At 44.8% G+C, this 13,798-nt stretch overlaps 1 long non-coding RNA gene across 1 annotated transcript; it reads right to left on the reverse strand.

Annotated features, from left to right (window-relative positions):
- Positions 1-2,373: 2,373 nt before the first annotated feature.
- Positions 2,374-13,627, reverse strand: LOC122465811. The gene is made up of 3 exons (XR_006290881.1): positions 13,478-13,627; positions 3,866-3,952; positions 2,374-3,037 (listed from the first exon to the last, which is right to left on the reverse strand). It is a non-coding gene; the product is annotated as an uncharacterized LOC122465811 (long non-coding RNA).
- Positions 13,628-13,798: the final 171 nt, after the last annotated feature.

The raw sequence follows: 13,798 nt of genomic DNA on the forward strand, positions 1-13,798 counted from the left end.
GAAGCTGATTTGTTTTTCTTATGCAGTTTGAGCATGAATTTCCATAGTAAATCCATAGATGGCAGTTGAAGCTGTGTTTAGCAATGTGTGTGCTGTGTTATTTCTCCCGTTTCATTTCCTTCATTTGATAAAAAGGGACTGCCTTTAATTTTATTCCTGTTAGTATCAGCTGAGAATAACAATTCAAACTCCTGCCAAGGCCCAAGTGTGGGATACAATGTGTGACAAAGATCCATAATGAGGGACACAGAAAAAAAGTGTGCATGCAGAAAACGTAACTCCACTGAAGTCCATGGGTTACTCCATCTTTACAGTGGCATATACTAAGAGTAGCATCTGACCCACAGATTCTAACCAATCTAAACAGGTTTTTCTTGGTATAATAACAAGTATGATGCTCCTCCCTCAAGAGGAGGTGGAAGAAACCTCTAACAAGGTGGTCTGCCTCTTTAAGGGTCAGAGAAGCTGGGTAGTAGCCAGCTCTTCTGGAGAGGAGTCTGGCTGGCAGGTACTGGGAATCATTGGGCCATCTGAGTAACATCAGGTGATTAGGTCTGATGGTTACCAGCTATGGTATATAGATGCAGGATCCAGGGACCAGGAGAGGACTGGGAGAACATGCTTGTAATTGTAGCAGAGGACTGTGAGAGGCCCTAAAAGATTCCACTGAGATGGATGGAAACCCTGACCACAATCTGTGTTGGGAACAGGATTATTACCTTATGTTCTTCTTCGAGAGGTGTCCCTGTGGGTGCTCCACTCCAGGTGTTGGTGCGTCCCTGCACCTTCGCTTGGAGATTTTTACAGCAGTACTCATACCGGTCGCGCACGCGCAGAGCCTGCCCTACCCCGCTCTGAGTGTACCTTAATAATAGGCATGTGTGACCGGTCTCCTCAGTTCCTTCTCTACCATCAGCCTGAGGAGGAGCTCAGCAGACTCGTTAGAGACTTTTCTCTTCCTTCATTCATACACCTTCCCTGTTAGTTAGTTTGTTACCAGTAGTAATTAGATAGCAATTTTTCTGTTTTTTTTCCTAAATTTTTTTTCTTTGTTCCTGTCAGAGGCAGCCGCCTCTGACACGCCTGGCTCCCCAGGCTTTAAGCGCTGCGCAATGATGCCATCCCTCTTTCGGATGACCATTCAAAATGTATAAAATGTTTGGGGGAGTCCAACCAAAATGTACCCACTGCAGCAAACTTAAATCCAGGGCACGTAGGACAGGGAGCTGAGATTAAAACTGCTCCTCCTTCAGAAATCTCTAGGGTCAGCTTCAGACCTGGGCTCTGACTCAGCTACACGCTGTAGCGCCCCCCTCCCCATCTCAAAAAAAGACAAGAAGACTGCAAAAAGACAGCACCCTCTCTCACCCGCGAAGGGTTCTTCGCGGGACAAGACTTCTCCGGGCAGGACTACAGCCTCCCTCCCGGCGCTTCCCCGGCCGAGCACTGTTGACACGCCGGGCTCCTCCGGCGCCGCGCGAAACCTGCCTGTGGCTGCAGTGGTAGTGCAAAGCTCTAGTGCCGAGGCTTCAGGCGTCCAGTTGCCTGCCTCTCTCGTGGCATGGTTCAGCACCGCTTCCGTCGTGGTGCCGATGCATGTTGACATGCCTGACCCCCCCCGCAGGCTATTCTTGCTCTCCCGGCACCGACACCCGCTGAGCTGGCTGGCATGAAACAATGCTCAGGACACTGGTGCAGAGGAATCTTTCTTCTCAACAGATTCCTCTCGCACAGCCCTCACCTCACAGAGGAGCTCCAGCTCCCCAATTTACACAGTCAAGGGACCTATTGGTGTCACCGATCCCGCAGTCACCCCTACTTAATGCCTGCCTCTCTCCAAATGCTCAGTCAGGGTCTGGACAGCCTTCCTCCAGTGATGAGGAAGCTGGTCTACAGGGGGAGTTTTCTCCGTATCAAATCTCCCATCCTCAAACCCCAATCAGTAGAGGTCACCTCGTCCTACTCTCAGGATCCTGCCCCATGGTGTGTGAACCCCTGGATGGCACCACCCATGCCCTTCCCATCACAGTGGCAATATTGGACTCCATGGGCATCTTATCCTCGAGACCACACTCACTACACCATCACTGCCAGGCGCGACACCTGCCCACCACCGCCAGCTGACGAACCTGCCACTGACGTAAGGGTCCAGGCAGCACCATCACAACTGCAGGATCAGTCCCGACCTGCCTCCAACCCAGTAGACCCACTTGTTACGCCTGATGAAACCCTGTTGCCTCCTCCCCCATCATCTTCAGATGACTTCTCAAAATTTCAAGATCTTTTCAAAAGAGTTGCAAGTGAGTTAAGAATTAGCTTGGAGGAGGTTCCTGAACAGCAACATGAGTTAATGGTCATCTTGCAACCCTCTTCTTCCTCTAAGATTGCATTACCGATCAACGCAGCCCTTTTGGAACCTACTAAGGCCATCTGGCAGACTCTGGCTGCAAACCTACCAACTTATAAGCGGGCGGATCGCAAGTACTTCATCCCTTCCAAGGGCTCTGAATTCCTTTTCACTCATCCAGCGCCAAACTCGCTGGTAGTAGACGCAGTCAACCAAAAAGACCAAGCACCAGTTTCCCTGCTCCACCCCATCTGACAAGGACAGTAAGGGATTAGATCTGCTCGGATGCAAAGTATATGCATCTTCTACGTTACAATTTCACATTGCTAATTATACTGCCGTTCTGGCAAAATATGACCACAAAAATTACAAATTCATGGACTTTACTGATGACATTCCAGAAAAAAGAAACAACAATTTATGGCTCCAGTTTCTGAGGGACAAATTATCTCAAGTACCACTCTTCAAGTGCCCTCGATGCAGCCAATACTGCAGCAAGATCTACTGCTACAGCAGTTCTCATGCGCCGAGGTTCATGGCTCTCCTCCTTCTCCTTTCCTCAAGAGATCCAGAGTACCACTGAAGATCTTCCCTTTGACGGTGACAAACTCTTTGTCTCCACAACAATTGACGTACTTCACTCAATGGAGGACTTAAGGGCAACTCTCCGGTCCCTGGGAATTCAAACCCCTATGACCAGAAGGCAACAATATAGATATCAATATAGCGCCCACGCTACTCCACATATGCCCAGCAATTCCATAGGTCACATGAGCAGCAACAGCAACGCCAAAGACCCAGATACCAGCATCGCTGCCCCAATTCTTCAGCAGCGTCTCAACTCCCTCCGACTAATAAGCAGATTTGAAGCCTTGGTCAAGAAAACAATGTTCCCACTTCAGTGTTTACACCCCATGTCCCTATTCTTGGACACCACCTACGGCCATTCTCCCACCAATGGCAAAACATTACCACCAACAAGTGGGTTATAGAGGTCGTCACAATTGGCTATTCTGTCCCTTTCATATCCTTGCCTCCCACCCACTCACCCTCCCCGTCCCTCTTCAGGGACCCCTCTCACGAGCAACTGCTCCTCCAAGAAGTACAACACCTCCTTCTATTAGGAGCAGTGGAACTTGTGCCCGAACAACACAGAGGAAAAGGGTTTTATTCTCATTATTCCCAGAAAAGAAAACCAGGGGATGGCGACCGATCCTCAGCCTCAGGAGGCTCAACAAATTGATCAAAAAACAAAAGTTCAAAATGGTGACCCTCACCACCCTAATCCCAGCGCTGGAGCAGGGCGATTGGTTTTCAGCCGTCGACCTACAGGATGCCTATTTTCATGTGACTATACATCCAGCCCACAGATGTTTCCTTCGTTTTACCTTTGGCTCGACACATTTTCAATACAGGGTGCTAACCTTTGGCCTATCCACCGCCCCCCGAGTTTTTTCCAAGCTGATAGCCGTAGTCACTGCCTTCCTCAGAAGACAAGGCGTCATAATATTTCCTTACCTCGACGATTGTCTCCTCAAAGCCGCAATGCTTGACGAAGCACTTCGATTCACACAGCTCATTGTTGCTTACTTCCTCTCCCTCAGCCTACAAATAAACAAAAACAAATCCACGTTATTTCCTACCCAGGACCTGGAGTACATAGGAGCATACCTCGATTCCCAGACGGGATTAGCATCTCTCCCTCCTGACCACTTCAACACCATAAAACTACTGGCCACAAAACTTTGCAACAGTCCTCAGGTCACTGCTTGAGACTGTCTACAACTATTAGGTCACATGGCCTAGAGCACTTTTGTGGTAAAAAATGCACGACTATACATGAGGTGCTTCCAAGAGTGGTTGGCCATGGTTTACAGACTGAATGTACAAGCTCTAAACAAGCCTTTATCCATACCCTTCAGAGTCAAAGACTCTCTCCTATGGTGACCAGTTTCCTCCAACCTCTGCTCTGGAGTATCCTTTCTACAGGACGCTCCATCCCTCATAATGACGACCGATGCATCCCTCACAGGGTGGGGTGCACACATGTCCCATCACACAGCTCAGGGGCTATGGTCACACAGAAACGTCCCTACACATAAATGTCCTGGAGCATCGAGTCATATGCAACGCCTGCCATCACTTCCTCCCATTGATCCGGAACCATCATGTATGGATAATGACAGACAACACATAGAACATGCAGGTGATGAACAGGCAGGGAGGAGCTCGCTCTCACTCGCTTTGCACAGAGGCTATAAAGCTCTGGAATTGGTGCCTTGCGAACAACATCCAGATATCAGCCACCTATCTTCCCAGAGCTATGAATACGACAGTGGACGAATTAAGCAGACGTTTTCCTGGGATCATGAATGGGAAATAAACAACACAATCATCCGCAACATATTCCACATTTGGGGATACCCAACCATAGACCTTTTCGCAACTGCGAAAAACATGAAATGTCCCGAATTTTGCTCCAGAGTGGGACAGGGCAAACATTCCCTGGGAGATGCATTCATGATCTCATGAGACCAGGACTTACTATATGCATTTCCCCTGATACCTGTCCTCCACAGAGTTCTGACAAAGATACGAACAGATCATGCCACAGTAATTCTGATTGCCCTGTTGTGGCCCAGACAACCGTGGTTTTCCTTCCTCACCAGAATGTCACCAATTTGTTGCCCCTCACTCTGAACCTCCTATCACAGCAACACGGCCGATTTCTTCATCACAATCTATCCATGTCTCATCTCAAAGCTTGGTTCCTACTAATGAACTAGCATGCTCTGATCAGGTTCAAAGAGTGCTCCTACATAGCAGAACACAATCTACTCAAATCACTTATCTTTGAAAATGGAAGCAATTCACACAATGGTGCTCAACTAAACAACATCCTCCTACTTCTGCACCTCTTCCACTCATACTTGACTATCTATTAGACCTCAAGCAATCGGGCCTTTCTTTCAGCTCTGTCAAAGTCCACTTAGCTGCTATTACAACTTTTCATGACAAGATCGACAATACCTCTGTTTTTGCTCATCCAATCACCAAGCGTTTTCTTAAAGGGCTACAATCCCTGTGCCCGGACATTAAACCTCCTACCCCTCCGTGGGACCTTCACTTAGTATAATCATCCTTAACTCAACAACTGTTCAAGACCCTAGCCCAGAGGTGGGCAAACTATGGCCTGTGGGCCACATCTGGCACGCGGGACCATCCTGCCCGGCCCCTGAGCTCCTGGCCTGGGAAGCTAGACCCTGGCCCCTCCCCTGCTGTCCCCCCTGCCCCGCACCCTCAGCTTACTGCTCTGTCGGTGCAATGCTCTGGGTGGCGGGGCTGTGAGCTCCTGGGACAGCACAGCTGCAGAGCCCAGCCTGACCCGGTGCTCTGTGCTGCACGGTGCGGCTGCCTGTCCTGGTGCAGCCGCGCTGCCAGCGTCTGGTGCTCCATGCAGCACGGTAAGGGAGCAGGAGGGTTGGATAGAGGGCACGGGAGTTTGGGGATGGTGGTTGTCAAGGGGTGGGGGTGTGGATAGGGGTTGGGGCAGTCAGAGGGCGGGGAACAGGGTGGTTGAATGGGGGCAGGGGTCCCGGGGCAGCAGTCAGGAAGGAGGGGAGGTTGGATGGGGCGGCAGGGGGCAGTCAGGGGCAGGAGTTCCAGGGGCAGTCGGGACAGAGAGAAGGGGTCGTTGGATGTGACATGGGTCCCGGGGGGGCTGTCAAGAAGGAGAGGGAGGCTTGGATTCATAGATTCATAGATATTAAGGTCAAAAGGGACCATTATGATCATCTAGTCTGACCTCCTGCACAACGCAGGCCACAGAATCTCACCCACCCACTCCTGCAAAAAACTTCTCACCTATGTCTGAGCTATTGAAGTCCTCAAATCGTGGTTTAAAGACTTCAGGGAGCAGATGTCTGGGGGTGGTCAAGGAGAAGGGGTAGTTGGATGGGGCAGGGGTTCCGGGAGGGTATTCAGGAAGGAGAGGGGAGTTGGATGGGGCGGTGGGGGGCAGTTAGGGGTGAGGGGTCCGGGAGTGGTCAGGGGACAGAAAGCGGGGGTTGGTTGGGGCAGGAGTCCCAGGGGGGCCATCAGGGGGTGAGAAGGGGACGGCGGCAGGGGGCCGGGCTATGACTGGGTATTTGGGGAGGCACAACCTCCCCTAACCGGCCCTCCATACAATTTCAGAAACCCGATGCGGTCTTCTGGCCAAAAATTTTGCCCACCCCTGCCCTAGCCACTTGCTCCCTCTTACCCCTCTCTATGAAAACAGCATTTTTAGTGGCAATCACCTCTGCCAGATGAGCAGGAGAAATAGCAGCTCTCATGGCAGACCCACCATACACACTATTTTTCAAGGACAAGGTTACCCTCCGACTACATCCCAAGTTTCTTCCAAAGGTGCATTTGTCATTCCACATCCACGAGCCGATACACCTACCAATCTTCTTTCCTAAGCCACATGCAAACTCTTTTGAATCCACAATGCATACCTTAGATGAACGCAGGGCTTTGTCCTTCTATCTGGATAGAACCAAGCCCTTTAGGAACTCTTCCAGACTCTTTGTCTCCATTGCGGAGCGCTCCAGAGGGATACCTATTTCTACCCAGAGATTTTCAAACTGGATTTCTGAGTGTATCCATCTATGCTACCAGATAAAGAAAGTTACGCCTGCTGCCAGTGTCGGAACTCACTCCACTTGATCTGTGGCTACCTCCGTGGCTTTTCTATGCAAAGTTCCTCTGGCTGACATCTGCAAAGCGGCCACTTGGTCTTCTGAACACACATTCATTAAGCATTATGCCCTTACTCAGGGCCCTCTCTCTGGTACACGATTAGGCAGAGCTGTATTATCTACCCCATTCCTACCAAATCCAAAGTCCCTATGTTATACCAATAAAATAAAAACCAGCAGGATCTTATTAAAGGGAAAAAGGTAAAATACCACATTTATCGTGAATACAGAAAGAATCATAGTAAGCAGTTAGTTATAGCTATAACATTCCATTCAATCTCATATTTATTCACACATTCATTCCTACAAACACACACACACAGGTTCTGCAAGGTTGTTATCATAGTTACCAGCCTTAGAGTTGCTCATGCCAAGCCACTGGCCAGGTGGCCTGGACATAAGGAGGGAGCAGGGCCTTGTCAGATGCTCATCTGATGCTCCTGGAAGTTGGTTTGCAGAATCAGACCCCAAAGTTCTCACTTTCTAGAGTCCATTTTTATAGGAATTTCTTCCTATGCCAGTCTATGGGAATTGCTTCATCATGCTGTTGCTGAATCAATCAGCAGATAGCACATTCCTGACGGCTCCGTGCTGCTAGATGTTATCTTGTTCTTTGGTTCTCCCATTCTTGAGGCTGTTGGGTGGATTCCAGTCTGCCCTCTGGGGTTCCTCTAGTTATTTCCACTTGACGCCTTCTTCAGCCGATGGACACTGGATTCTTAGGCTGGCACCTCCCTGATCATTCAGTTATTATCCACACCAAGCATCCATCCACATACATCCTCTATCTCTAGTTTAATCACAATTGTTAATACAACAAAAGGGCGGGGAGTCTCTGGGTGCTGTTTCTGTTGTTACAGAGTATTGCTTTGAGTCTCTCTGCGTGAATTGCTTTGAGAACAGATTCTGTCTTAGAATGTACTAACGCAATTAGCAGCTTGCAAGTTTCACACATAGAGGGAGAGAAACAGTACCAAAAACCAAGAGACCTGTTAATTAGTAATACCCTGGAATTTAAACTATGGGGAATCAAACTCATTTGTGATTTTAATACAGAACTTCTTTAATATGATCCAACACCTACCACCTTGAGGTATACTGCTTTTAAGTCACCTGGAATGGGGCACCCACAGGGACATCTCTCGAAGAAGAAGAGGAGGTTACTCACCCTGTGCAGTAACTGACGTTCTTCGAGGTGAGTGTCCCTGTGCATGCTCCACTACCAATCCTCCTCCACTCTACTTCAGAGTTGGGGTAGCCTCCGTTTTAGAGAAGGAACTGAGGAGACCGGTCACGCATGCGTACTATTAAGGTATACTCAGAGCCTGGGGGCAGGCTCTGCACATGCGTGACCTGTACAAGTACTGCTGTAAAAATCCCCGAGCGAAGGCACAGGGACACACCAACACCTGGAGTGGAGCACCCACAGGGACACTCATCTCGAAGAACGTCAGTTACTGCACAGGGTGAGTAATCTCCTCTTGTCACTTAATGTTTCCATTTGTGTGTGTACCGGTACCCGTGTTGTGCCAATGAACTTCTGAACATATACATTGTGCATTACACTACTCAAATCAGGATTGTGTGTGCAAGTTTTTGCAAATTATATGAACAACTCAGGCCCAAACAAAAATGTAAGCATACTTAAAAATTAGGATGAAAGTGACTGGCTCGTTTCTCTCACTCCCTGATCTCTAACTATTGGAGATCCTGGCATTCTAAGCTTCTTCCTTCTCATATTTGACTCAGGAAGAATGCTGTCTTAGCAAATAAATTGTTTTTCATGCTATTTTTTTAAAATATAAATGTAATCTGTGTGTGCTGCTGTTCTGAATGTGTTCCTAAATTTATTTTGATTAAGTTGTGCCAATATGCAACACTTTCCTACTAAGCTATTACTCACTGAAGATGAAATTCTTGCATTTGCAAATGACCACAATTAGGCCACTGTCCCATCTGAGTCCCACTTAACCTCTATTTTGAGGGGCAGGGGTGTGGATAGGGGTTAACCTCTATTTTGAGGTTGTAACTGGGACTTAAGCAGTGTTGCTAACATTCATGATTTTATCATGACTTGTGATGTTTTGTGTTTTTTCTTAAAGCTCTAGGTCCTGCAGTCAAGTGATTATGTGAGAAATTCAGATTTATTTTTTTTTAAAAGTAAGTGTCTAGCCCTCATTATTGCAGAGGAAGTTTTGAAGATGAGACTCCACAAGGCTCAAAAAACAGAAGACAAATTTAAAAACACTTACAATGGATTCTTTTTTTTAAATCTCATGTGTTTGGGGGACCTGACCCATGATTTTTGAATGCTTGAGCTGATGATGCTGCTTAAGTGGGGCATAGACCTTGTACTGATCCTCTACACAAGGATGAATTTCCCTCTGACAGGAAGAAAGGAGAATTAATATCACACAATGTATCTCTACCTCTCTGTGTTGCTAGCAATTAGTAATTACAGATGGATTGGAGGTGCTTTGGCACAGCAAGAGCAGTCAGAAACCTTACCATGTTTGGACAGGAAAGCTAAGCTAAATGAAGAGAAAGGAAGAATGGATGAGAGCGAGCAACAGATCTTGTTCTGGATTTTTTGGGATGTAGATGTATGGAATAGACATCTTTCAGGTCAACTACTGCACTATTATATTGTGTATTTTCAAAATGTTAATTCATTACTGTAAAATGTTAAGAAAACTTTGGCCCAGAGGCAAAAGGATTTATTACACATGTTTTTGAATTCATCTGGTGAATCAGTTGTGCAACTATTTGACAGACTTAAAGGAAGCTGTAATTAGATCCTTCAAAAGCATCTAAATGTATTTTTATACTGTAACAAGAGATTCCTCTTGCAACATCCTACCATCACCTTAACAGTTATCTCATTTACTACACAGCGTCTTTATACCATCCTCTGCAGCAGAAGAGAGTTATTTAAATAAATAATGTGAGAGTGGAAACTGTTTCCATTTTTCCATATGTGAACTATAAAAAAGCATATCTCATTTTGCTCATAAGATGAAGTTTCTGCTTAGTAAATATAAAATGTTTTTGCAAGCAGAGAAATTGTTAACCCAAGTTATTATGCTTTACTTTCTTCATTTTTTGTGGTTCTTGACATTACATACTGTTACAATATTCTCAAGAGGAGTACACAGTGTTTGCTTTTGCAAATGCATGTATATGCACCAAGAGCCTTTTATAAGAAACATTAAAGCCAAATTCTGCCCTCTGCTGAACAAGTGAAGATCCTATTGAAGTCAGTGAGGACCAAGCTTCAAGCCTCCCAGGATGGAATTTGGCCCTTTGTTAGATACCATTTGAAATTAATACCCAGATCCATTAAACTATGAGGAGCTAATCTTCAGGATTCCAAAAATTCTTCTTGTGCCAGCCGGTAAATTGGTGAGCGTAAAATTTAATAAGTAGACAGGTAATGCTATTTTACAGGAGAAAACAGGCATAACTTGGATGCAATTTCAGTAATGCCAAGAAAATGCAATCAGAAACACAGAGCATTTAACCTTTTTTCATTGTAGGGAAATTGCTAAGCATATGGGCAAGCATCAGGCTCTGCAGAATGTAGACACTGTGAAAAGAATCCAACTAGTCACACAGAGATCACATTTGGGTTGGTGCTATTGGTGTGGCTTATTAATTGCCCATTCATGCTGAAGTAATGTGCTGTCTGTTTTGAGAAAACTTATTCACTCATCATGACTTGCTGGCTTATGATGAAAATGGCTCAGTAGACTGTGACCCTTGTCTCTAGAGAAAGAAGGGTTACGAGGAGGGTCACAGTGAGCCTCTGAGGCTAGCGAAATCCGCCAGAAAACGCAGGACCCACAGAGGCAAGGACAGAGCTCTGTCACAATACAGATGCACAGCTCTAGGAGTTAACATCCTGCATAAAGCTTCTGAGCTTTTTATTAGACTACTTTTTACACTGATTTCATTATTAAATTAAACTGTACTCCAAGCACCTGGCACAGCCCACTCCATAGATAAAACTATTAAGATGATTTTATTTTTTATTCTTTATTTTATAGAAGTCAGACTAAGGAAGTTCAGGTGTTTTTAATGTGAATTGAATTCAGATATCTTGGGGCAGAGGCATATGAGAGTGAGATATAATTTTATTATTATAGCTAAGAGAAAATAAAAGCAATATCGGGACTATACAGCAACATGCCCAATGCATCTTTTGCATTTTGTTTTCAAAATTGACCATAGTAGCTTGTTTTAGTTACATTGTGGTATTTATATAATCCAAGGATTAGAAGTGTAACTAATAGAGAGAAGTTCTCATGTAATGTTTAATAGAAAATTGCATTTGAGAATCTTTCTTTGCTCACAAAGTATTTTAAAAACGCTTCCATGAGTGGTGATATTGCTTGCCTGAAACATCCATAATCCTTTCTGTCTCATAATTCACTACCACAGTAACTGAACTGTGAGAAAAGATTATTACATTTTCTGACATGGTAGACTGCTTTAGACTGAAGAACAGGTGGAAACAGTTGATTCCACAGATGTAGCTAGGCAGTGTAAAGTACTGGAACAGATTAATAGTCTGAACTGGATCTGTCTGAAGACTTTTGTCTCAAGCAAACCTCCATTTTCTTTAGTTCCTCTTAATGTTAAACCAAATGGCAGAGAAAAAGCAGTGACCAGCCATAGCAAATTTCCACCAAAAGGAATATACTACTTTAGGAAGCCATACACTTGCAAAGTGAGGTTTGTTCTGAATGCTGCCAGCTACAGTGGCACCAAAAGTGCAAGAGGCTATTTACACCAGGAATATTGAGAAGTTGTATTATATTTATGTGCTACTTAATTAAAGAGTATATAGCGCTTAGGAAACGACATTTTCCAGATACATGCCAAAGGTCCAGTACTAGTATGCAGTATGGAACTCATCTTCCCTTAATGTTAAAATTATATCTTCTAATGTTTAAAAAGATGCATTTTGAAAGTAAATCACTGTTAGGAGATGCTGCCATACAATCAACCTTTCATTCAAACCACAAAAACTGCAGTCTCAAAAAAAAATTAGAAATGTAAATATATCGAAGCAACGGGTCCCTTCTTAGCCCTGCAAGGCAGGCAAATACATGAAGTTTAATTGGTAAAATGAAGACACTAAAAAGATTAGATATAACCACAATAGCATTAAGCAGCCTCATTTTTATTCTCCATTGAATTGCTCAGATTGAGACTGCAATGACATAAATGCTTCTCAATAAATGTATCAATAATAAAATTAGGGTGGACCAAAGAGCTCTTTATTATTGTGTTGATTGGCCTGATCTTGCTCCTATTGAAGTCAATGGCAAAAATCTCATTGGCTTCAAATGGAGCACAATTGGAACCTAAGAGAGAAGGAAGTGACTGGGGCATGATCCTCCTGATCTTCTTTTCAATTAAAATCAAGTTTTCATCTTGTATAAGTGTCATAAACATACAACTAAGGGTAGCATAAAGTCCCTCCTTTACCTGTAAAGGTTTAAGAAGCTCAGATAACCTGGTTGGCACCTGACCAAAAGGACCAATAAGGGGAGAAGATACTTTCAAATCTGGGGTGGGGGGAGAAGGTTTTTGCTTTGTCTCTTTGTGTGTGTTCTCTCAGAGACAAAGAGAGTGACCAAGCAAGTAATCTAGCTCCTACTGAATGATACATCTAACTTACAGAAAAAGTAAGTAATAGCAAGGAAATGCATTCGAGGATCTTTTGTTTTAGCTTGTGAATTTTCCCTGTGCTAAGAGGGAGGTTTATCCTTGTTTTTTGTAACTTTAAAGTGTTGTCTAGAGGGGAATCCTCTGTGTTTTGAATCTTATTACCCTGTAAAATTACCTTCTATCCTGATTTTACAGAGGTGTTTCTTCTACTTTTTTTTTCTTTATAATAAAGTTCTGTTTTTTAAGAATCTGATTGCTTGTTAGTGTCCTAGAAACCCAAGGGTCTGGTCTGTGCTCACCTGGTTTACCTATTTGGTTGGTAGATTATTCTCAAGCCGCCCCAGGAAAGGGGGTGAAGGGGTTTGGGGGGATATTTTAGGGAAACAGGAACTCCAAGTGGTCCTTTTCCTGAATCTTTGTCTAACTCACTTGGTAGAGGCAGCAGTACCCATCCAAGAACAAGGAAGGATTTGTACCTTGTGGAAGTTTTTAACCTAAGCTGGTAGAAATAAGCTGAGGGGGTCTTTCATGCGCGTCCCCGCATCTGTACCCTAGAGTTCAGAGTGGGGAGGGAACTTTGACAATAAAATGGGTCAGTAAAAAGCCAACTTTTAAATTGCTTTAAAATTCTGCAAACATAATTTTCAGCTTGCAAATGCTTACAGTGCTATGAAGTTGTCACACCATGAGAACAAACATTGACATTCCTTACCTACCTAAGTACATGAGAGAGGTGATATAAAATATAATGCCTTGTCTCCATGGAGGTTTCAGCCACTGGTGGCCAGCAAATGGTATAGCTCAACTGGTGCAAATCCCTAGGGTGTCTACTACAGCTACTGCTGTTCTGGCATTTTACTCCTGTGATCTTCTGCTCATTTAAAGCACTGATTACAGCACTTTCACCTCCAGCCTCATCTGTAGTTTTCCTCAAATGGAAATTAATAAAATACTCCCTAATAAAATTGATACTAACATTAGATTGTATAACATGGCATTTAAAACATCTGCCCAAACACACTGCCTATCTTCT

Source organism: Chelonia mydas, chromosome 5, assembly GCF_015237465.2.
Source record: "Chelonia mydas isolate rCheMyd1 chromosome 5, rCheMyd1.pri.v2, whole genome shotgun sequence".
Lineage (NCBI taxonomy): Eukaryota > Metazoa > Chordata > Testudines > Cheloniidae > Chelonia > Chelonia mydas.